The sequence below is a fragment of the Coregonus clupeaformis genome, unplaced genomic scaffold (assembly GCF_020615455.1).
Source record: "Coregonus clupeaformis isolate EN_2021a unplaced genomic scaffold, ASM2061545v1 scaf1192, whole genome shotgun sequence".
In the NCBI taxonomy this organism is placed as follows: Eukaryota; Metazoa; Chordata; class Actinopteri; order Salmoniformes; family Salmonidae; genus Coregonus; species Coregonus clupeaformis.
The window spans coordinates 113,233-137,138 of NW_025534646.1; the positions used below are offsets into that span (position 1 = coordinate 113,233).

Below are 23,906 nucleotides of genomic sequence, written 5' to 3' on the forward strand. Positions count from 1 at the left end.
TTCCCTGTCCAACATCCAACCTCCTGAGTTATTTAGATGGATCTTCCTTCCACGTTTCTGGTCAGTCAGATGTATTTGAGCCAAGTCAGCATGGAGCCTAGCCTAGTATACAGAAGCTCCAGGGGCTATGGGGTGATGGGGATGTGCTGTCTATGTGCATTAGGAACTTTACTGCAACACCTCCAAGGCCTCTGTGTGTGTGTGTGTGTGTGTTCAGCTGATTCCTCCTAAAACACTGTATCATATGGACATACAGTAGAAATGTCATATTCATCTATTAGCATTGATATTCACTATATATCTATATAGGAAGAGAGTAAAGGCGTCCTTATGCTTCCCATCCAAAACAGTTGGGAACAGTTTGTGCATGCTGTATATTATGATGACATTTAGCGACTTGTTGTTCGTTTGGTCTTCGGCTGTTCGTGCACACATTTTTTCTAGTCGAAGTCGGTAGCGGAAGTCTACGCCCCTTTGTCGGTGATTGGTCAACAGTAACGGATTCTTCAAAGTGTTTGTTGTCATTCAATGAGAGACGACTTCGTTCTCATGCACATTTTTTCATTGAGAAATACTGCACCAAACAACATGTAAAATTGTGCAACTAAGATCTGCTCTGGAAAACGTCAAAATGAATGACAGATTCGGAGTTATCTTAGATTCATTCTGACTACAGCGTCTCAATATGGACAAACATTACTATTGCTGTTTTTTCTCGTTTTCAAACGAATGTCTTTCCAACGTTCGGTTCGCATATAGGCTCCAGCGTCATATAGTTATATAGTCATATACAGTGGGGGGAAAAAGTATTTAGTCAGCCACCAATTGTGCAAGTTCTCCCACTTAAAAAGATGAGAGAGGCCTGTAATTTTCATCATAGGTACACGTCAACTATGACAGACAAATTGAGAGAAAAAAAATCCTGAGAATCACATTGTAGGATTTTTAATGAATTTATTTGCAAATTATGGGGGAAAATAAGTATTTGGTCAACAACAAAAGTTTCTCAATACTTTGTTATATACCCTTTGTTGGCAATGACACAGGTCAAACGTTTTCTGTAAGTCTTCACAAGGTTTTCACACACTGTTGCTGGTATTTTGGCCCATTCCTTCATGCAGATCTCCTCTAGAGCAGTGATGTTTTGGGGCTGTCGCTGGGCAACACAGACTTTCAACTCCCTCCAAAGATTTTCTATGGGGTTGGGATCTGGAGACTGGCTAGGCCACTCCAGGACCTTGAAATGCTTCTTACGAAGCCACTCCTTCGTTGCCCGGGCGGTGTGTTTGGGATCATTGTCATGCTGAAAGACCCAGCCACGTTTCATCTTCAATGCCCTTGCTGATGGAAGGAGGTTTTCACTCAAAATCTCACGATACATGGCCCCATTCATTCTTTCCTTTACACGGATCAGTCGTCCTGGTCCCTTTGCAGAAAAAACAGCCCCAAAGCATGATGTTTCACCCCCATGCTTCACAGTAGGTATGGTGTTCTTTGGATACAACTCAGCATTCTTTGTCCTCCAAACACGATGAGTTGAGTTTTTACCAAAAAGTTCTATTTTGGTTTCATCTGACCATATGACATTCTCCCAATCCTCTTCTGGATCATCCAAATGCACTCTAGCAAACTTCAGACGGGCCTGGACATGTACTGGCTTAAGCAGGGGGACACGTCTGGCACTGCAGGATTTGAGTCCCTGGCGGCGTAGTGTGTTACTGATGGTAGGCTTTGTTACTTTGGTCCCAGCTCTCTGCAGGTCATTCACTAGATCCCCCCATGTGGTTCTGGGATTTTTGCTCACCGTTCTTGTGATCATTTTGACCCCACGGGGTGAGATCTTGCGTGGAGCCCCAGATCAAGGGAGATTATCAGTGGTCTTGTATGTCTTCCATTTCCTAATAATTGCTCCCACAGTTGATTTCTTCAAACCAAGCTGCTTACCTATTGCAGATTCAGTCTTCCCAGCCTGGTGCAGGTCTACAATTTTGTTTCTGGTGTCCTTTGACAGCTCTTTGGTCTTGGCCATAGTGGAGTTTGGAATGTGACTGTTTGAGGTTGTGGACAGGTGTCTTTTATACTGATAACAAGTTCAAACAGGTGCCATTAATACAGGTAACGAGTGGAGGACAGAGGAGCCTCTTAAGGAAGAAGTTACAGGTGTGTGAGAGCCAGAAATCTTGCTTGTTTGTAGGTGACCAAATACTTATTTTCCACCATAATTTGCAAATAAATTCATTAAAAATCCTACAATGTGATTTTCTGGATTTTTTTTCTCTCAATTTGTCTGTCATAGTTGATGTGTACCTATGATGAAAATTACAGGCCTCTCTCATCTTTTTAAGTGGGAGAACTTGCACAATTGGTGGCTGACTAAATACTTTTTTCCCCCACTGTAGGCTCCGTCATACGATGCCACCTTTCCAACAAGTCAGTTCGTCAAATTTCTGACCTGCTAGAGCTGCCCCGGTCAACTGTAAGTGCTGTTATTGTGAAGTGGAAAAGCCTTGGAGCAACAACGGCTCAGCTGTGAAGTGGAAGGCACACAAGCTCACAGAACGGGACCGCCAAGTGCTGAAGCGCGTAAAAATCGTCTGTCCTCGGTTGCTACACTCACTACTGAGTTACAAACTGCCCCCTGGAAGCAACGTCAGCACAATAACTGTTCGTCGGGAGCTTCATGAAATGGGTCTCCATGGTCGAGCAGCTGCACACAAGCCTAAGATCACCATGTGCAATGCCAAGCATCGGCTGGAGTGCTGTAAAGCTCACCGCCACTGGAGCAGTGGAAACGCGTTCTCTGGAGTGATGAATCACGCTTCACCATCTGGCAGTCCGACGGACAAATCTGGTATGCCAGGAGAACGCTACCTGCCCGAATGCATAGTGCCAACTAAAGTTTGGTGGAGGAGGAATAATGGTCTGGGGCTGTTTTTCATAGTTCGGGCTAGGCCCCCTTAGTTCCAGTGAAGGGAAATCTTAACGCTACAGCATACAATGACATTCTAGATGATTCTGTGCTTCCAACTTTGTGACAACAGAATGGGGCAGGCCCTTTCCTGTTTCAGCATGAAAATGTCCCCATGCACAAAGCAAGGTCCATACAGAAATGGTTTGTCGAGATCTGTGTGGAAGAACTTGACTGGCCTCCACAGAGCCCTGACCTCAACCCCATCGAACACCTTTGGGATGAATTGGAACGCTGACTGCAAGCCAGGCCTAATTGTCCAACATCAGTGCCCAACCTCACTAATGCTCTTGTGGCTGAATGGAAGCAAGTCCCCGCAGCAATTTTCCAACATCTAGTGCAAAGCCTTCCCAGAAGCGTGGAGGCTGTTATAGCGGCAAAGTGGGGACCAACTCCATATTAATGCCCATGATTTTGGAATGAGATGTCCGACGAGCAGATGTCCACATACTTTTGGTCATGTAGTGTATTTAATCACAGTATTTATCTGTCTGGGCTCAAACATTTTATAGAATAATAAGACTGTTTTCCTGTTGTTCTAGGTGTCATGGTTGTCTATTAATATGCTATTTTCATCTATTTCTCATGTTTGTACATCTGAAAGAAACAGAAATGAAATACATATATTTTGTCTTCTTTGATGATTGTTGGAAGGAATTTGCATTAGAAGGTCGGAAAAAAGCCAGAGGAAATGCCAGTAGTAGTCAACTGTCCCTGACAGTGTGAATAGATCAGGTAATATGTTATGGTGGAACTGATTGAACGTGTCTGTAGTGTTTGAATTTTCTGTGTAGTGATTTACAGTGGGGACAGAAGGTGTCATCACATCACTTCCGGTTTGCCATCCATCACCTATTACAGTTGGCTGCAAACGAAGATGGATCGAAATGCCAATACCAACTAACACGCCCACTCCTCACAGCACAAGCCTCAGGCCAACCCTTTTATACACCTACACCAAATTCTGGTACTCTCTAGCTCAGTTGGTAGAGCATGGCACTTGCAACACCAGGATAGTGGGTTCGCTTCCCAGGACCACCCATACATAAAATGTATGCACACATGACTAAGTCTTTGGATAAAAGTGTCTGCTAAATGGCATATACAATATTATTGTAACGACCCCGGTATTGTGTTCTGTGTTCGTGGGTGTGTTATTGTTCTCATGGGTGCTAGAAGGGGTTAAATATACCAGGACAGATGGAAAGGTTGGGGGGGTATGATGGGTAATGCATAAATAGGGGTTACTGTCTCGTCTCCCCCTCTTCTGTTCGGGACCCTTAACTTTACATGTTATATTTGTGTACGTTCGGGATTTAGCGGCGTGGGCTGTGGCCTGAACAATAGCCCATTTAGGAATAAACCTGTGTTCTGCCCTGTACACCTGGTGCCCGTCTTTCTTTTCCTTTATGACTCAGCTGGGTCATTACATTATTATATTAATACACCTAAAGCTTCTCTATATAGGATTCCTTTCATCATCTACAACTCCAGTAGAACTAGATAACATGTAATGTATCACTTCTAAAATCATTTCAACTGACATCTCATCGTGCTGTACAATGCAGTCTTTGATAATCAGCAACAAAATGAAAGCAATAGAAATGGCAAAAGATCTGAGTTTCTGTCAGACGTACAAAAGAGGCTTGAGTCGGTCTCTAAATGTTGACATCAGTGGTACATGAAAGGCAGTGAGATTATGTGGGATCCCTCTGGTTTCACGCTCCAAGTAACAGTTTGAGCTCTTGTCAATGGAAAGTTGAAGACCTTTGAAATTGTGGGAAAGAAATGTTCACTACTTGAAACAGCAGCTTTACTTGCTCATCAGTCTTCTCCATCTTTCTAAAGGCAGGGAGGAAGCTAAGGTGCAGAAGTCAAATAATGAACGCATTCAATGTGAAAGGAGGTGAGAAAAGGATGCACGTACATTCTACAGGGATTTCCACTTCTCCCGTTGATCTTTGCTACAGATGTAGGATCTTAATTTGATCACTCTTTTGTTGCTGAGAATTTTCCTGCACAGCAATATTTGAGGTTTAAAAAGGCTTTTAAATTTTGTCATTTACACTTTGAAATTTCAGACTTGATTTGCCCTAACGAAAAATGTATATTAACCCCTACAATAATGTCCATTAATTATAATCCACATTATTATTCACATTTCCTGTTGCTGCATGATTATTTTCCTGCTGTAGCAAATTGGCTCAAATTAAGATCCTACATCTGTAGATATGATAAACAAAATGTTTTCAGCTTTTCTAACTCAGAGCTGTTAGTAATCCATTTAGTAATGGATAAATGAGCAGACAAACAAATAACACACTTTATCAAAGTGAACTTACTCTCAACGATCACTCTCCGTCCAGTCCAGTCATCATTGACAACCTGTATATTCCCAAAGTGAACGTCACTATAGAAAATCCGGTTGGTGCCTCCAGAGTTCTGTTGTTGGTGATGAAAGGCCAGCGCTATCACATTCTTGAAGTAGGCAGGGTTCTCATAGGGCCTGATGGGAGAGTTGAGGTCGCTGTCGTCTGATAGGTGGATGCTCCTCAGGACCGACCTCTCAGAGTAGAGAAGGTAGCCATCGTACTGGTGACAGTTGAGACCGTCTAATCAAATGACAATGATTATCTAATTGAACCCTTGAAACTGTGATTAATTGAAATAATAAACATTTGATGTGAAAAAAAGTAAAAAATAAGATCAAACTTTAAAATGCATTTAAAATCGCTACACACTTAACAGTAAAACAATTATAAATGAAAGAATAAAAAGCAAACGAGGCAATAAAAGAGATGAATAAATGAACATAAACATACAAAAGATCACTGATTACCTTTAGCCAAGTAGCCGTGAGCACAGAAACACGTCCTCCTCCCACTGCCCTGGTGGAAACACAGCTGATGGCAGCCTCCGTTGTTCTGGCCACACGGGTTGGTTCCTGTAGGGAAGTCAACAGCAGGGTCAGAGGTCAACACAGGGTCAAGTCAGGTTCTCCACAGTCTCATTGGCTATCAATCTGAAATGTATTGTTTTGACCATAAGGAATAAGATTCCATTATGAAGTTGCAATGATATTGCAGTATCAATGTTAGTCAATATTCAGATATTAGGTTTCAATACCTTCACATTAAAGGGGCAATAAGCAGTTGCTGCATCCATTTTTTGACATTATTTGTACCTATTGATTCTTGAAGAATATAACCTATAAATAAATACCTCATGAGCTTAGTTTAACTGTTGTACCCCAAAATATAAGCGTATTTTATTCCAATGTTTGTAAACAAAGTAAATGTAAACACACCATGGTTTAAACTATCATTTTGATATCATGGATGGTCAGTCCTTGCATCCATAGCTCTGTTTATGAATTTGAGAGTGATTAAATTTTTCTGTCCCCATCCCTCAGCTTTTTACTGAAACAGATGATGATGATGATGTGATGGGAAGAACGTTGTTATTGTTTCAACAGCTGATTGGCCCTTTAATCTCAGGTCGATTCTAGAACACTTAACAACAGGTACTGACAGCCTGGTAAGAACATGAAATAATAAGGATGTGATAACGAAGTTGAAACCTCAACCTTTCTCCCGTCCTCGGTTAAAGACTTTGACATCGTTCAGGTTGACCCCCAGGCCACTCCTCAGAGTCATGGCTCCCTCTGTTGCATAACTCTTGACGCCTCGGCGAATGGAGCCGTTGGCATGAGCCCTACGCACGCACACATGCACACACACACACACAACAGGAAGAGGAGGGAGTTTGACACCAGGTAACAGGAAGTTTGACACGGGGATAATCAATGGCCCTCGACTAATTAAAACAGAAGAACTCATTAAAATACACTAGACAGAAGCTAAAATATGCTAGACAGCTGGTCTGACAGAAGGTGACGGGACCTAGCTACCCTTGTGGACGACATTGAGGTAGGTACGCACAATTTAAATAGAGAGAAGGTGTCTTTTCACATTTTTCTGCCCTTTTCTCTGTCAATTATTATAGTATTTAAAGTGACCTTGTGGTGAAGGTGGTTAATCCAACAAGGGTAGAGCAGCTGACGAAGGCTTCTATGGAGCCTGTTTGGCGAGACTGTTCTGTACTGTAACATTTATGGAATAATAAATTACCTGTCAGCCCAGTATATGTAAGCCCCATAGACGGCCATTGAAAACAGATCTGCTGCATTGCTGGCTGAAGATGACAGTACTATCTCCCGGCCCTCTCCGCTCTCAAGGCTGATCCGCTCTATCTTGTCGGCGCGGGCATCGCACCAATATAATTTATTTTCCTAGAATACAATGTGGAGAAAATAAACTTGAGGTATATCACGGTGGGAGAGTATCCTTATAAAAAGATAACACAAAGCAGAGTGTAATGCCACTTCAGCCAGGAGGATCACAGGGAGGCTAAAGTACTGTGTGTGCACTCTGGGGGCCCAAAAAACACCTGGTCCTCCTGTTTGGCTCAGTGGGTAAGAGTGTGGAGCTAGCAACATCAACGTCATGGATTCGATTCCTGCTCGGGTCAGAACACTACAATGCCTGCACCCACTGATTGCCAATCATTTTGACACCTATCTTTTTAAGAAAAAAAAAGAAAAAACTTGTTCAACAAAATGTATTTCTCTGAGCATCTGTATTACTTTGAAATAATAATAAAAAATACTAACAATTGAGCATATAATAAAGCTCAGTATTTGTATTATTTATTTTAAACAGTCTTTTTTGCTTATCTTTATCAAGGATGCCAATAACTTTGGAGATGAACGTATATAAGTTGTTTTGGATAAAAGCATCTGCTAAATGGCATTAATTATTCTATTTTATTATCTGGGTGGTTCGAGCCCTGAATGCTGATTGGCTGACAGCCGTGGTATATCAGACCGCATACCATGGGTATGACAAAAAATACTGTTTACTGTTCTAATTACGTTGGTAACCAGTTTATAATAGCAATAACGCACCTCAGGGAGTTTGTGGTATATGGCCAATTTACTGTACCACGATTAAGGGCTGTATCCAGGTACTCCGCGTTGCGTCATGCTTAAGAACAGCCCCTTGACTTTTTCCACATTTTGTTACGTTACAGCCTTAATCTAAAATGTATTAAATAAAAAACATTACTTAGCAATCTACACACAATTCCCCATAATGACAAAGTGAAAACAGGTTTTTAGAAATGTTATTAAAAATAAAACAGAAATACCTTATTTACATAAATATTCAGACCCTTTGATATGAGACTCGAAATTGAGCTCAGGTGCATCCTGTTTCCATTGATTATCCTTGAGAGGTTTCTACAACTTGATTGGAGTCCACCTGTGGTAAATTCAATTGATTGGACATGATTTGGAAAGGCACACACCTGTCTATATAAGGTCCCACAGTTGACAGTGCATGTCAGAGCAAAATCCAAGCCATGAGGTCGAATGAATTGCCGTAGAGCTCCAGGATTGTGTCGAGGCACAGATCTGGGGAAGAGTACCAAAAAAGCATTGAAGGTCCCCAAATGCACAGTGGCCTCCATCATTCTTCTGAGCAGTCGGGGGAGAAGGGGCTTGGCCAGGGAGGTGACCAAGAACCCGATGGTCACTGACAGAGCTCTAGAGTTCCTCTGTGGAGATAGGAGAACCTTCCAGAAGGACAACCATCTCTGCAGCACTCCACCAATCAGGCCTTTATGGTAGAGAGGCCAGATGGAAGCCACTCCTCAGTAAAAGGCACATGACAGCCCGCTTGGATTTTGCTAAAAGGCACCTAAATTCTCTCAGACCATGAGAAATAAGATTCTCTGGTCTAATGAAACCAATATTGAACTCTTTGGCCTGAATGCCAAGCGTCACGTCTGGAGAAAACCTGGCACCATCCCAACGGTGAAGCATGGTGATGGTAGCAACATGCTGTGGGGATATTTTTCAGCGGCAGGGACAGAGCAAAGTACAGAGAGATCCTTGATGAAAATCTGCTCCAGAGCGCTCAGGACCACAGACTGGGGGCGAAGGTTCACCTTCCAACAGGACAACGACCCTAACCACACAGCCAAGACAACACAGGAGTGGCTTCGGGACAAGTCTCTGAATGTCCTTGAGTGGCCCAGCCAGAGCCCAGACTTGAACCCGATCGAACATCTCTGGAGAGACCTGAAAATAGCTGTGCAGCAACGCTCCCCATCCAACCTGATCTAGCAGAGAAGAATGGGAGAAACTCCCGAAATATAGGTGTGCCAAGCTTGTAGCATCATACCCAAGAAGACTCGATGCTGTAAAGTGTCTGAATACATACATAAATGTATATTTCAGTTTTTTATAATAAATTAGCAAACAATTCTAAAAACCAGTTTTTGCTTTGTCATTATGGGGTATTGTGTGTAGATTGATGAGAAAACAACAACAATTTAATCAATTTTAGAATAAGGCTGTAATGTAACAAAATGTAGAAAAAGTCAAGGTGTCTGAATACGTTACAAAGGCACTGTACAACACCCCCTCGGGCCTTATTGCTTAAATATACCTCATAGTCTATGGAGATCCCATTGGGCCATGCTATTCCAGAGTTGACAAGAATTACTTGGTCTGATCCGTCCAGCCGGGCCCGACCGATGCAGGGGCTTTGGCCCCATTCTGTCCAGAACAGAAACCTGGCCAAGAGGACAACAGAAGGGTAAGAAGAGTTCACAGCCACCACCAAACAATGTTCATACTTTACAGTCACCTCATACATTGACAGGAAATGCTTTGGGTTGATCTAATGTGAATTGTTCATAATCGGTAGACTATTTTTTTTTTGTCTAGTTGCGATAAAGATCTATTTTTCAAGAGAGAAATGGACCAAGTCAGCAGCATCAACACATCATTATTAGACACAGGCTCATGACGGAAATTACATCAACACAATAAGCAGCATGTCAGTAAGAAACATGTACACAGCACAAGCCAGAAAAACAGAGTGCAATACATCAAGCATCAGAGCTTGCAATAAATCACATGGCCATAACAGAATCAATGCATAAACTAAAGGTGGCTGAACTCAATGCTGGTATGGATGGACAGTGGAGTAGACATTTTCAACTCCCTTTCAGAATACTAATACTGAGGCGTGCAGCTGATCAATGTTCCAACGGTTATGACTTACTAACTGTGAACGCACCAATTATAAATTATAAAATATAACATGACAGTATGCCCTGGCTCCAATCTCCTCACACAAACTCTTATATCCATAGGGGGCCAGTTGTTGACATATTTCTATATTGGCTTTAATTTAAGCAATCAGAGTGATTGCCACATAAAGTTATCTCTCTCTACATGAGACCTCGGGGTAATGCATGCATACAATGCTATGAATAATAGGGGTTAGAGAGAGACAACATTAATTAGCCCGGCGCAGGTGAGGCACAAGCTGTGACAGTAGGCACACACACACACACACACACACACACACACACACACACACACACACACACACACACACACACACACACACACACACACACACACACACACACACACACACACACACACACACACACAGTGCCAGTAGACTCATCTCTATTCTCCTCAGCTGCTTATCCTGGTTCATTAGCATCTCTCATCAGGGGGAGGAATCAATAGGAAAGTGCCCTGCAGTCTAAGCTGATGTGGGAAAATGGACCTGTCATTTATTTTCCTCTTATTAATGATCGAGAAGCTGAACACATGAGACAGTGCTATCAGTTATGAATGCAGAGAGTGGGGAAATACTGTATTTATACTTTATAGTGTGCTTTGGATGAAGGGTGGAGTGTTTAGATTTTATTGGCTGGTAATTGCTTGATGTCATATGTACATTTTGTTGTGTTACAGCCTGAATTTAAAATGGATTAAATTGATATTTTGTGTCACTGATCTACACAACAATACCACATAATGTCAAAGTAGAATATATACACTACTGTTCAAAAGACTGGGGTCACTTAGAAATGTCCTTGTTTTTGAAAGAAAAGCAATTTCTTTGTCCATTAAAATAACATCAAATTGATCAGAAATACATTGTAGACATTGTTAATATTATAAATGGCTATTGTAGCTGGAAACGGCTGACTTTTAATGGAATATCTACATAGGCGTACAGAGGCCCATTATCAGCAACCATCAGTCCACGTTGTGTTTGCTAATCCAAGTTTATCATTTTAAAAAGGCTAATTGATCATTAGAAAACCCTTTTGCAATTATGTTAGCACAGCTGAAAACTGTTGTGCTGATTTAAAGAAGCAATAAAACTGGCCTTCTTGAGATGAGTTGAGTATCTGGAGCATTAGCAATTGTGGGTTCGATTACAGGCTCAAAATGGCCAGAAACAAATAACTTTCTTCTGAAACTCGTCAGTCTATTCTTGTTCTGAGAAATGAAGGCTATTCCATGCGAGAAATTGACAAGAAACTGAAGTTCTCGTACAACGCTGTGTACTACTCCCTTCACAGAACAGCGTAAACTGGCTCTAACCAGAATAGAAAGAGGAGTGAGAGGCCCTGGTGCACAACTGAGCAAGAGGACAAATCCATTAGAGTGTCTAATTTGAGAAACAGATGCCTCACAGGTCTCTACTGGCAGCTTCATTAAATAGTACCCGCAAAACACCAGTCTCAACGTCAACAGTGAAGAGGCGACTCCAGGATGCTGACTTTCTAGGCAGAGTTGCAAAGAAAAAGCCATATATCAGACTGGCCAATAAAAAGAAAATATTAAGATGGGCAGTCTGAGATATGGCTGTTTCTTTGCATAAGTATTCAGACCCTTTACTCAGTAGTTTGTTGAAGCACCTTTGGCAGCGATTACAGCCTCAAGTCTTCTTGGGTATCACGCTACAAGCTTGGCACACCTGTATTTGGGGAGTTTCTCCCATTCTTCTCTGCAGATCCTCTCAAGCTCTGTCAGGTTGGATGGGGAGCGTCACTGCACAGCTATTTTCAGGTCTCTCCAGAGATGTTCGATCAGGTCTATGTCCTGGCTCTGGCTGGGCCACTCAAGGACATTCAGAGACTTGTCCCGAAGCCACTCCTGCGTTGTCTTGGCTGTGTGCTTAGAGTCGTTGTCCTGTTGGAAGGTGAAACTTCGCCTCAGTCTGAGGTCCTGAGTGCTCTGGAGCAGGTTTTCATCAAGGATCTCTCTGTACTTTGTTCTGTTCCTCTTTCTCTTGATCCTGACTAGTCTACCAATCCCTGCCGCTGAAAAACATCCCCACAGCATGATGCTGCCACCACCACGCTTCACCGTAGGGATGGTGCCAGGTTTCCTCCAGACGTGACGCTTGGCATTCAGGCCAAAGAATTCAATCTTGGTTTCATCAGACCAGAGAATCTTGTTTCTCATGGTCTGAGAGTCCTTTAAGTGCCTTTTGGCAAACTCCAAGCGGGCTGTCATGTGCCTTTTACTTAGGACATTTTTATAAACCTGTTTTCACTTTGTCATTATGGGGCATGGTGTGTCGATTGATGAGGAAAAACAGATTTAATACATTTTAGAATAAGGCTGTAACGTACCAAAATTTGGAAAAAATGAAGGGGTCTGAATACTTTCCGAATGCACTGCATATTAGTGTTTTATTATTCATGATTTGTATAGACGTTCACATTTTTATTTTCTTCCACTTTGACATTAGAGTATTTTGTGTAGATTGTTGACAAAAAATTACAATTAAATCCATTTTAATTCCACTTTGTAACATAACAAAACGTGGAAAAAATCAAGGGGTGAGAATACTTTCTAAAGGCACTGTAATTATATAATTCTACTACATAATCTTGTGATGATCATCTTATGACGTTCATTATTACTGGCTATCAAAATCAATTAAAACATTTTTAATTATTTGGTGGTCATTTCTAGGGAATACATTATGCAGATAGGACGTGTTCATTACATACCAAGTGGGTGGACTTTAAAGTGTTGACTGAAATGAAAGACTGTACACACCCTTTCACCGGGTGCACAGCAATGGCTTTGGGCTGGTCAAGTCCTTCAGCTATCACCATGGCTCGGTACAAGCCACTGAGTCGAGCAACCTCTATGATGTTGAAGCCATGGTCCGTCCAATAGATATTACCTAGTGAACAACACAAACAAACATGACTTTGTACAGTGTTAAACCATTGCATTACAAGTCAGTCAATTCATTACATTTTATGTATGTCTTATTTGAGAAGTATGTCCAATATATTTTACTTGCAGTCAAATATATTGGCACCCTTTCACTTTACAATGGAGCGCAATGGAGCAGAATGTTCTGTTTTCTATTTTTTTATGGTTGAACTGCTATTTTTACTCTGTAGCCACCTGAAACTTACCACAGGTAAGATGTTACACTGTAAACGAGAATCGCCTGCCTCCAACCAAATTAATTTGAATTCTGAATAATTTAGTCAAAGCTGTTTTTTTTTTATACTTTGAAGTGAAAAATATTATTATTATATTTTTTTCTTGGTCCTGTGCAGTTGTAAATAAAACAAATACCTGTGTGAAAAACGTTGTTTTAATTTCAAATTATTTTAGAAGAAATAGTGAATCTTGCAAGGGTGCCTTCGGAAAGTATTCAGACCCCTTGACTTTTTCCACATTTTGTTACGTTTCAGCCTTATTCTAAAATTGATTTTTTTTTTTTATCCTCAGCAATCTACACACAATACCCCATAATGACAAAGCGAAAGCAGGTTTAGAAATGTTTGCAAATGTATTACAAATAAACAACAAAAATACCTTATTTACATAAGTATTCAGACCCTTTGCTATGAGACTCAAAATTGAGCTCAGGTGCATCCTGCTTCCATTGATCATCCTTGAGATGTTTCTACAACTTGATTGGAGTCCACCTGTGGTAAATGCAATTGATTGGACATGATTTGGAAAGGCACACACCTGTCTATATAAGGTCCCACAGTTGACAGTGCATGTTGGAGCAAAAACCAAGCCATGAGGTCGAAGGAATTGTCTGTAGAGCTCCGAGACAGGATTGTGTCGAGGCACAGATCTGGGGAAGGGTACCAAAACATTTCTGCAGCATTGAAGGTCCCCAAGAACACAGTGGCCTCCATCACTCTTAAATGGAAGAAGTTTGGAAACACCAAGACTTAGAGCTGGCAGCCCAGCCAAACTGAGCAATCGGGGGAGAAGGGCCTTGGTCAGGGAGGTGACCAAGAACCCGATGGTCACTCTGACAGAGCTCTAGATGTCACACCCTGATCTGTTTCACCTGTCTTTGTGATTGTCTCCACCCCTCTCCAGGTGTCGCCCATTTTCCCCATTATCCCCAGTGTATTTACACCTGTGTTCTCTGTTTGTTGCCAGTTTGTTTTGTTTCGTCAAGCCTACCAGTGTTTTTCCCCTTGCATCCGGTCTTTTTAAAGTTTCTGTTTTCTAGTTTTCCCGGTTTTGACCATTCTGCCTGCCCTGACCCTGAGCCTGCCTGCCGTTCTGTAGCTTTCCCCCTTCTGATAACCAGGTGGCGAATCGCATCTCTGCATGTCTGGCAGACATATCAGTATGGATGACGGATCACCACCTCAAGCTGAACCCTGGCAAGACGGAGCTGCTCTTCCTCCCGGGGAAGGACTGCCCGTTCCATGATCTCGCCATCACGGTTGACAACTCCGTTGTGTCCTCCTCCCAGAGTGCGAAGAGCCTTGGCGTGACCCTGGACAACACCCTGTCGTTCTCCGCTAACATCAAGGCGGTGACCCGATCCTGCAGGTTCATGCTCTACAACATTCGGAGAGTACGACCCTGCCTTACACAGGAAGCGGCACAGGTCCTAATCCAGGCACTTGTCATCTCCCGTCTGGATTACTGCAACTCACTGTTGGCTGGGCTCCCTGCCTGTGCCATTAAACCCCTACAACTCATCCAGAATGCCGCAGCCCGTCTGGTGTTCAACCTTCCCAAGTTCTCTCACGTACCCCCGCTCCTCCGCACACTCCACTGGCTTCCAGTTGAAGCTCGCATCTGTTACAAGACCATGGTGCTTGCCTATGGAGCTGTGAAGGGAACGGCACCTCCGTACCTTCAGGCTCTGATCAGTCCCTACACCCAAGCGAGGGCATTGCGTTCATCCACCTCTGGCCTGCTGGCTCCCCTTCCTCTGCGGAAGCATAGTTCCCGCTCAGCCCAGTCAAAACTGTTCGCTGCTCTGGCACCCCAATGGTGGAACAAGCTCCCTCACGACGCCAGGACAGCGGAGTCACTCACCACCTTCCGGAGACATTTGAAACCCCACCTCTTTAAGGAATACCTGGGATTCCTTCTACCCCCCCCTCACCCCACCCCCCCCCCCCAAAAAAACAAAAAAAATAAAAAAAAACATTGTAAAGTGGTTATCCCACTGGCTATAAGGTGAATGCACCAATTTGTAATTCGCTCTGGATAAGAGCGTCTGCTAAATGACGTAAATGTAAATGTAAATGTAGCTTGTCACACCACCCTGGATTATTGACCTCTGCCTGCCCTGACCCTGAGACTGCCTGCCGTTCTGGACCTTTTGGACTCTGACCTCTGCCTGCCCTCAACCTGTCGTTTTGCCTGCCCCCTGTTTTTGAAATAAAAGTTTATTACTTCGACACTGTCTGCATCTGGGTCTTCTCCTGAAACGTGATAGTACGAACTGGCCATGACTGACCCAGCAGACTCGGACTAGCTCCGCAACGCCATCTCCTCCCAAGGAGCCACCATTGGAAGACACGAGGAGTTGCTTTGTGGTCTCATGGAAGAGTTCCAGACCTTGGCCGAACGCCATGTCCGAGCATTTAACACATTGCTGGAGCAATTCCGCGGGTTGTCTCTTAGGCAGCCTACCACAACGGTAACCTCCCAGGCCCTCAGCAACCCGGCTGTTAGCAGGTGTGCTAAGCTTGTAGCGTCATACCCAAGAAGACTCGAAGGCTGTAATCGCTGCCAAAGGTGCTTCAACAACTACTGAGTAAAGGGTCTGCATACTTATGTAAAGGATCTGATTACTTATGTAACTGTTATATTTCAGTTTTTTACAAAAACAATGTTATACATTTTAGAATAAGGCTGTAACCTAACAAAATGTGGAAAAAGTCAAGGGGTCTGAATACTTCCCGAAGGCACTGAATTTGACTGCAACTGTACTTGTATGTCCTACTTGGCACTTGACATTGTATTTTCTTATGTAAAGGTTTACTTTGAGAGCTCGGCTACTTACCTGCAATCCAGTCCACTGCAATCCCCTCCACGCGGCTGATACCACTAGTGACAATGTCCTCTCTCCACGTCTGATCTCGCTTGGCTCTGGATATTCTGTTCAAGCCCATGTCTGTCCAATATAACGTATCATTTCCTATGAGGAACACCAATTAATTGAAAAGGATTAATGTTCTCCCCCTCATTTGTTTTCTATAAACTATAATTAAAAATAACAATTAAAATATTGAAATGAGTGATTAATTTGCAATCCGAAGCAGGAAGAATAGTCCAAATAATCACAATAAAACAATGTCAATACACTCACCAGCATGGAAGTCAATCCCCACAGCCATCATAGAGCCGGTCACCGGCATCAAGGCTTCACTGTTATCACTGGGATCCAGGGATATCCCCCTGATGCCCTCATGAACCGAGTACATCAGGAAAGACCCTATGCCTTCAAGTTGAAACACAAAGCCAAACCAATCAACTGTATGGCATCTACTGTACATGTACAATTCAATTCTAACCTTCACATCACATCAGGAAAGACCCTAGTCCTTCAAACACAAAAAAGCAACACTCATAGACAACACCATATGTCAAGGCCAATATGGGACCTGCAGAGCATGTCAAATCAGATTCACATCATGGTTTAAATATATTGTGTTCCCTGTACTCCCATGAGAAGCCGGTACAGTACCTTCACATGACATGCGATCAGAGTGGAGGTTGTAGCCCACGGCACAGGAACAGCTCCGTGTGCTCTCTGATGTCGGGAAGCAGAGCTGAGAGCAGCCACCATTGTTGACCTGACAGAGATTCCTCCCTGCACAGCAGTGGGACATGGTTAGGTTACATTGTACGTTACGCTGTAAACAAACAGTGTACATTAGACATTACATTGTACATTTAACACGTAGTTATGGTCATTGTATATGCTTGTGTATTCATTCAGGAAGCAACACAGTAATGACACAGTAGAACAACATGTTTTAATATTTAACTGAGCATTATGGGGGAAATAAGCAGAGTTAGACAGAGTACATCTGCATTGCATTACGTTCGATTATTTTCATGAGATTACAGTACTTCCAAGAAAGCATTAGCACTGCCATTGTGTGTGTGACAGAGAGAGAGAGAGAGAGAGAGAGAGGGGACGAGAGTGAGAGTGAGAGTAGGAGTGAGAGTGGGAGCGAGAGCGAGAAAGAGGAGAAGGGGAGAGAGAGAAGACTAATGAGACATGGCCATACTCCCATGTGGTCTGTGTCAAAAAGATAAATGAAGTAGCTAATCGGTCAGAGGAAGTTTGAGGAGGAAGTTTAAAGATTTACATTTAAGACACCTTCATTCCCATGTTTATTACTAACGGAGATCGAGAGCAATCCTTATATTGGACCTGTCAATAAAATGGATGATACTGCCAATGACTCACAAAACTGCTACAAGGAATCCTAGTGTTATTTCAATAAAGCTGTGCCTCAATGAAGAACCATTCTTTTTGGTCAGTTGGATTCAAAAATGACAATTTCTGCTGAAACATACATATACAGTTGGAGTCATTAAAACTTGTTTTTCAACCACTCCACACATTTCTTGTTAACAAACTATAGTATTGGCAAGTCGGTTAGGACATCTACTTTGTGCATGACACAAGTAATTTTTCCAACAATTGTTTGCGGACAGATTATTTCACTGTATCACAATTCCAGTGGGTCAGAAGTTTACACACACCAAGTTGACTGTGCCTTTAAACAGCTTGGAAATTCCAGAAAATGATGGCTTGGCTTTAGAAGCTTCTGATAGGCTAATTGACATAATTTGAGTCAATTGGAGGTGTACCTTTCGATGTATTTCAAGGCCTACCTTCAAACTCAGTGGCTCTTCGCTTGACATCATGGGAAAATCAAAAGAAATCAGCCAAGACCTCAGGAAAAATAATCGTAGACCCCCACAAGTCTGGTTCATCCTTGGGAATAATTTCCAAATGCCTGAAGGTACCATGTTCATCGGTACAAACAATAGTACGCAAGTATAAACACTATGGGACCACACAGCCGTCATACTGCTCAGGAAGGAGACGCGTTCTGACTCCTAGAGATGAACGTACTTTGGTGCAAAAAGTGCAAATCAATCCCAAAACAACAGCTAAGGACTTTGTGAAGATGCTGGAGGAAACAGGTACAAAAGTATCTATATCCACAGTAAAACGAGTCCTATATCGACATAACCTGAAAGGCCGCTCAGCAAGGAAGAAGCCACCGCTCCAAAACCGCCATAAAAAAGCCAGACTACGGTTTGCAACTGCACATGGGGACAAAGATCGTACTTTTCGGAGAAATGTCCTCTGGTCTGATGAAACAAAAAAAGAACTGTTTGGCCATAATGACCATTGTTATGTTTGGAGGAAAAAGGGGGATGCTTGCAAGCCGAAGAACACCATCCCAACCGTGAAGCACGGGGGTGGCAGCATCATGCTGTGGGAGTGCTTTGCTGCAGGAGGGACTGGTGCACTTCACAAAATAGATGGCATCATGAGGAAGGAAAATTATGTGGATATATTGAAGCAACATCTCAAGACATCAGTCAGGAAGTTAAAGCTTGGTCGCAAATGGGGTCTTCCAAATGGACAATGACCCCAAGCATACTTCCAATGTTGTGGCAAAATGGCTTAAGGACAAACAAAGTCAAGGTATTGAAGTGGCCATCACAAAGCCCTGACCTCAATCCTATAGAAAATGTGTGGGCAGAACTAAAAAAGTGTGTGCCTACAAACCTGACTCAGTTACACCAGCTCTGTCAGGAGGAATGGGCCAAAATTCACCCAATTTATTGTGGGAAGCTTGTGGAAGGCTACCCAAAACGTTTGACCCAAGTTAAACAATTTAAAGGCAATGCTACCAAATAATAATTGAGTGTATGTAAACTTCTGACCCACTGGGAATGTAATGAAATAAATAAAAGCTGAAATAAATCATTCTCTCTGCTATTATTCTGACATTTCACATTCTTAAAATGAAGTGGTGATCCTAACTGACCTAAGACAGGGAATTTTTACTAGGATTAAATGTCAGGAATTGTGAAAAACTGAGTTTAAATCTATTTGCCTAAGGTGTATGTAAACTTCCAAACTGTATACCAATAATAAACAATGTTAGTGCATTTACATTTTAGTCTTACAGTTGCGAGCGCATACATTGTCATACTGGTCCCCCGTGGGAATCAAACTCACAACCCTTGCGTTGTAAGCGCCATGCTCTACCAACTGAGCTACACAGGACTGCACTCTCAATGGAGGATAAATACGTATTTATTTCTAGTCAAAAGGCTACAACAAAGCTTTAAAAGGAGGTAGGACATCATCAGAGTAAAAGCATTGAGTAGCAGTCATACTCATTGCATTACCTGTCTGGCTGTCTTTGTCGTACATCTTCATATGAACAATCCCTGTGGTCTTGTTGCGTAAAACCACCATGTCCAGCCCACCTCTCTTACTGATGGTCCCCAACTGGGCCAAGTTGTCATCAGCCCACCACAACTTGGCACCTGAAGACAGAAAATCAATGATTGTTCATGACTATATTGACAAGTATATTGATAAATAATAGCTATTCAACAGTCCATGAATACTGTACAGTAGCAATAGGGGTTCTGTGCTGTCTGTGAGTAACCCTTCAATAAAAATCTAACAGCACATTTGTTCATAAATAGAAGGCTATACAGCATGTTCACAGAATACTATAAATATCACTGGACCCAAATAACACGTTGAATGATTGCTTTCCTAGGAATTGTAACGTACAACTGTAACTGAACTGAATACATTCTAGGAATGGGATAATACTGTACTATCCATAAGGTATGTATAGCTCTCACTGTACAGTAGGCCCAGGGTGACTCCTGGGATTGTTGTAAAATAAGGTACAAGGAGGGAGCTTTGTAAAGGAGGACTTTCAGATGTCTTCCTCTGAGAATTGGGTGATATGAGACGGAGAGACAGGATCTTAAATTCATTCCCCTACCCATAAGTCTCAGGGGCACAGGTCCAGGGAGGAAACAGAGGAACTGGGCCATGTGACATTGTTATATTTTTTTCTTATAATATGAGCCCATGTACTGTACTTGCACCCTTGACCGAAAATGAAAAAAATGTTTATGCAGTTCCAGCAAAACAGGCAACACTGAGATACAGTCAGCCCAGCACAACGGACATAGGACAGCAGCCCAGCAGTCAGAAAACCTCTGAAGCAAGACCAATCCTGTGCCTGTAGGCTGTAGACAGGGAACTTAACTTTCTCTTCTTTTTTTAACCTGTCTGCAAGCTTGAGTGGGGAACAGTAAAGTGGGCTTAAGCCAGACCATTCTTGGCTTTTGGCCTGCTGGACTACAGCTATCAACAAAGAACAGAATCTCCTCGAACGATGGGAGGATTGGAGAGCATACAAAAAGACGCTGTGTTAAAACCACAGAGGAAAATATATATATTTCTATGGTTAAAACACCCATACGATTTACATAAACAGCAGTCCCTCTGCAGGTGAATTCCATCAGAATCAAACAGTAGACCCCACAGAATGACACCAGACCGTAGATAGATAGATAGATAGATAGTACTTTAATATCCCAGAGGCCTTTTCAATATCCCAAGCAGATAAGAGGTAATATAAACTAAGGAATCATAACAAAAACCAGAGCGAGAAGCCCATCAATTATCATGTATCTCTCGTCTAGCTCCCTGTAGGATTACTCATGGGGAATAACCACTATAAGGAGGTTAATGGAGATCTGATATTAAAAAAATTAATACAACCATCCAATCAATATGAAAAAGAATGATTCCACCATGATAATAGTATCATGATCAACTTTCTTGTAGAGCGTGGAGAGAAACTCCCCCTCAATGATCTGTACTATTAAAACAGTACAATCACCATTACAGCTACAAGTAAACCTGGAACAGACGGTCAGTGAGCAGGATGGATAGAAAGCCCAGGTTGCCCATCACCACGTCAGAAAGCCTGGTTACTGTTTTCTGTTTCTGTAGCGTGAGGCAGCTTGATGCAAAGGTACATCTCCTGGACTGTCGCCCATCACTGTAGAGGCCAAACAAGTCCTACTGAAGTCAAAGAAACTTCCCTAATGCATTCTGTCTGGATGAGGCATTTTATCAGATGGGATGCAATTTTAAACATGAATTAGAATAGTTTCAGAGACAGACATAAACAGAAATGGGTAAACGGCAAATAATACAATGCAAGAAGACAGCAAAGGTTCATCACTGTCAAAACCCCTTTTACTCATGTACTCCAGATCAAAAACAACCCGAAATAAATGTACTAGTATTTAAAACAAGATACAATTTGGGCAGCAAATACTTTTATGAGCTGGAAGAGCACAGCATATTTATATTAGGCACTTTCTAAGACAATAAATATCCACAAAGAGTCTCAGGGTAGTAGTGCTCATCCATAGAATCATGCTCTAAAGGCAAAAACTGATCCTAGATCAGTACTCCTACTCTGAGACACTTTATGAACATGGGCCCATGCACTAAACTCTCGTCACTCACCCATAACAGCTAGAGCCGTGGCTTTGACCAGCTCTTTCTTCATGGTCTCCAGCACTTCCAGACCACTACCGTCAAGACTACACCTGTTGATGGTGGCATTGCCTGCACTGATCCAATACAGCTTATCTGATGTGTAGTCTATCGACAGCCCTAGAGGAGACATCATTGATTAGAGTCATTGTTTTATATATTATGGGGTTGCTGTTCTACCGATCATCTCACTCAATATTGCAATGTTGTTTGTTACCAGATAGTACTAATGTTATCATGCAATATAAAATTGCAGAAGATAAATTGTACTGGCCACTAAATGTGGATGTTATTGTACTTAGAACAAATATTCAGAATTGTACATGTGACATTTACCAACAGGCTCTCTCTGGTTCTGGTGAATGATCTTGCTATTGCTTCCATCCATGTTGGCCATGTTTATTGCATTGCCATCTGTCCAATACATTTTCCTGGGAGGTAAAAACTCAATAAGAAAACAATATTTTCCATACAGAACACCAACACAAAAGTGAATCATTGATCATATCATGTAACTAGCATTAATTTGACTATATAACATCAGTTCCACTGGATATCTTGTTATACCTAATCAATATCAGATATTGAACTGTATAAAAGTATACACACAAATAAAATACAAATATTACCCTTTAGACGGATGTACAATGAGACACTTAGGCTTCTCAATCCCATGAACCACAGAAGTTTTCAGCGACCCGTCTAGCCTTGCCACGTTTATCTGTGTCTCGTCATTTTCTGAACTAATCCAATACAGGTTCCTGGAGAGCCAGTCCAGGGCCAGCCCTCTTACATTAACAATACCTGCAAACAATCATATGCAGAAGACAACATCAATATGTTAAACTCTTTAATCAAATAATGTACTGAGTCTATCGCTTGAACAACCTGACAAGTGCACTCTCTCTCCCTCGGTAGCAACATTAATTGCATTCAATTATCTTCACTCTGCTCACCTCCCCTCTCTACTCAGCCTAACTAGCTCCCACCTGCCCTGCTCTGCTCTTGTTACTGGCCAGCTGCACTGCATTTCCCACTCACCATCCTCACCTTGCCTCACTCTGTTCTAATTACTTCTGCCAGCTGAACTGCATTTCCCCACTACCCTCTCCCAGTATATCAAGCCCTGTTGTTGTCAGCTTAGCCCTGTCAGGATCGTCTTCAAACCCGACCAGTAACCTGCCTGTTGCGCTTGACTCCTGTTTGTGATAACCGATCCTTTCTTTGACTGCCTCCTTGTTCTACTGCCCCGTCTATCCAACCTGCCTTCTGACCCGACACCTCCGACCCTTTCAGCCCCGGTAACCGCTGTTCTCACACGATATTTGCCCAGCCGATCGTATTCAAATTGCTGTGTGTGTGTGTGTTCCCCAGGTCTCCGATCACCAGATGAGCGTGCTCAGACGTTTCACCACCCTCAGCCCGATACGCCCGCCTCCATCACTGGGGAACACACACACTAAGCACTTGGATGGACACCCCGGACATTTGTGACCGGAGCACAGGTACCCACACAGGAGGACCCTGAAAGACCCCCTGACACCCCCTGGGACTCCCTCTTCCCGCCTGTAACCTTGAATAAAGAACTCTGAATTTGAACTTGCGCTGGGTCCTCTTCTGTTCGGTGACAGAACGATCTGACCATCATGGACCCAGCGCACTCTGACCACGATGGAGGAAGAGTCAGAGAGGATTTGCTGGGCCAAGGACTGGAACGCTTGAGGAATAAATCGGATGGCTGGGACATGTCCCCTCTCCAGTTGTTCAAACTGCAGAATAAATAGTTCAACTGCAGCAACAACAGCTAGCCCAAGCCCTGCAACTACCCTCAAGTCCGGCTACTTCCACCTGCACCCCCTTTGTTGTACACCGATACTCCTTCATCCCTCCGCGGAGGTCCCAATGCTGCAGGCTCTGCAGTGCCGCTAACACCAGATCCCCACGTCTGAAATCCAAGGATTGGGAACCCGGAACGCTGTGGATGGCAACCAGAAGCAAGAGATCTCGAGCAGCTGCTCGAATCCAGTTTGCACTACAGCCCAGGATTTCAACAGGAGGGAGCCAAGGGGTATGTATCACACATCTACGGTCGAGCTCGGGTTGTGGGGAAAGAATTCGACCGCAAACCTCCCAGCCCGTGCCTCCTTCAGTGCCTTTTGAGGAGG

The 23,906-nt window shown here is 42.8% G+C and overlaps 1 pseudogene; it reads right to left on the reverse strand.

The window, feature by feature from the left end:
• Positions 1-23,906, reverse strand: part of LOC123486395 — a 107,797-nt pseudogene that overhangs the window by 54,444 nt on the left and 29,447 nt on the right.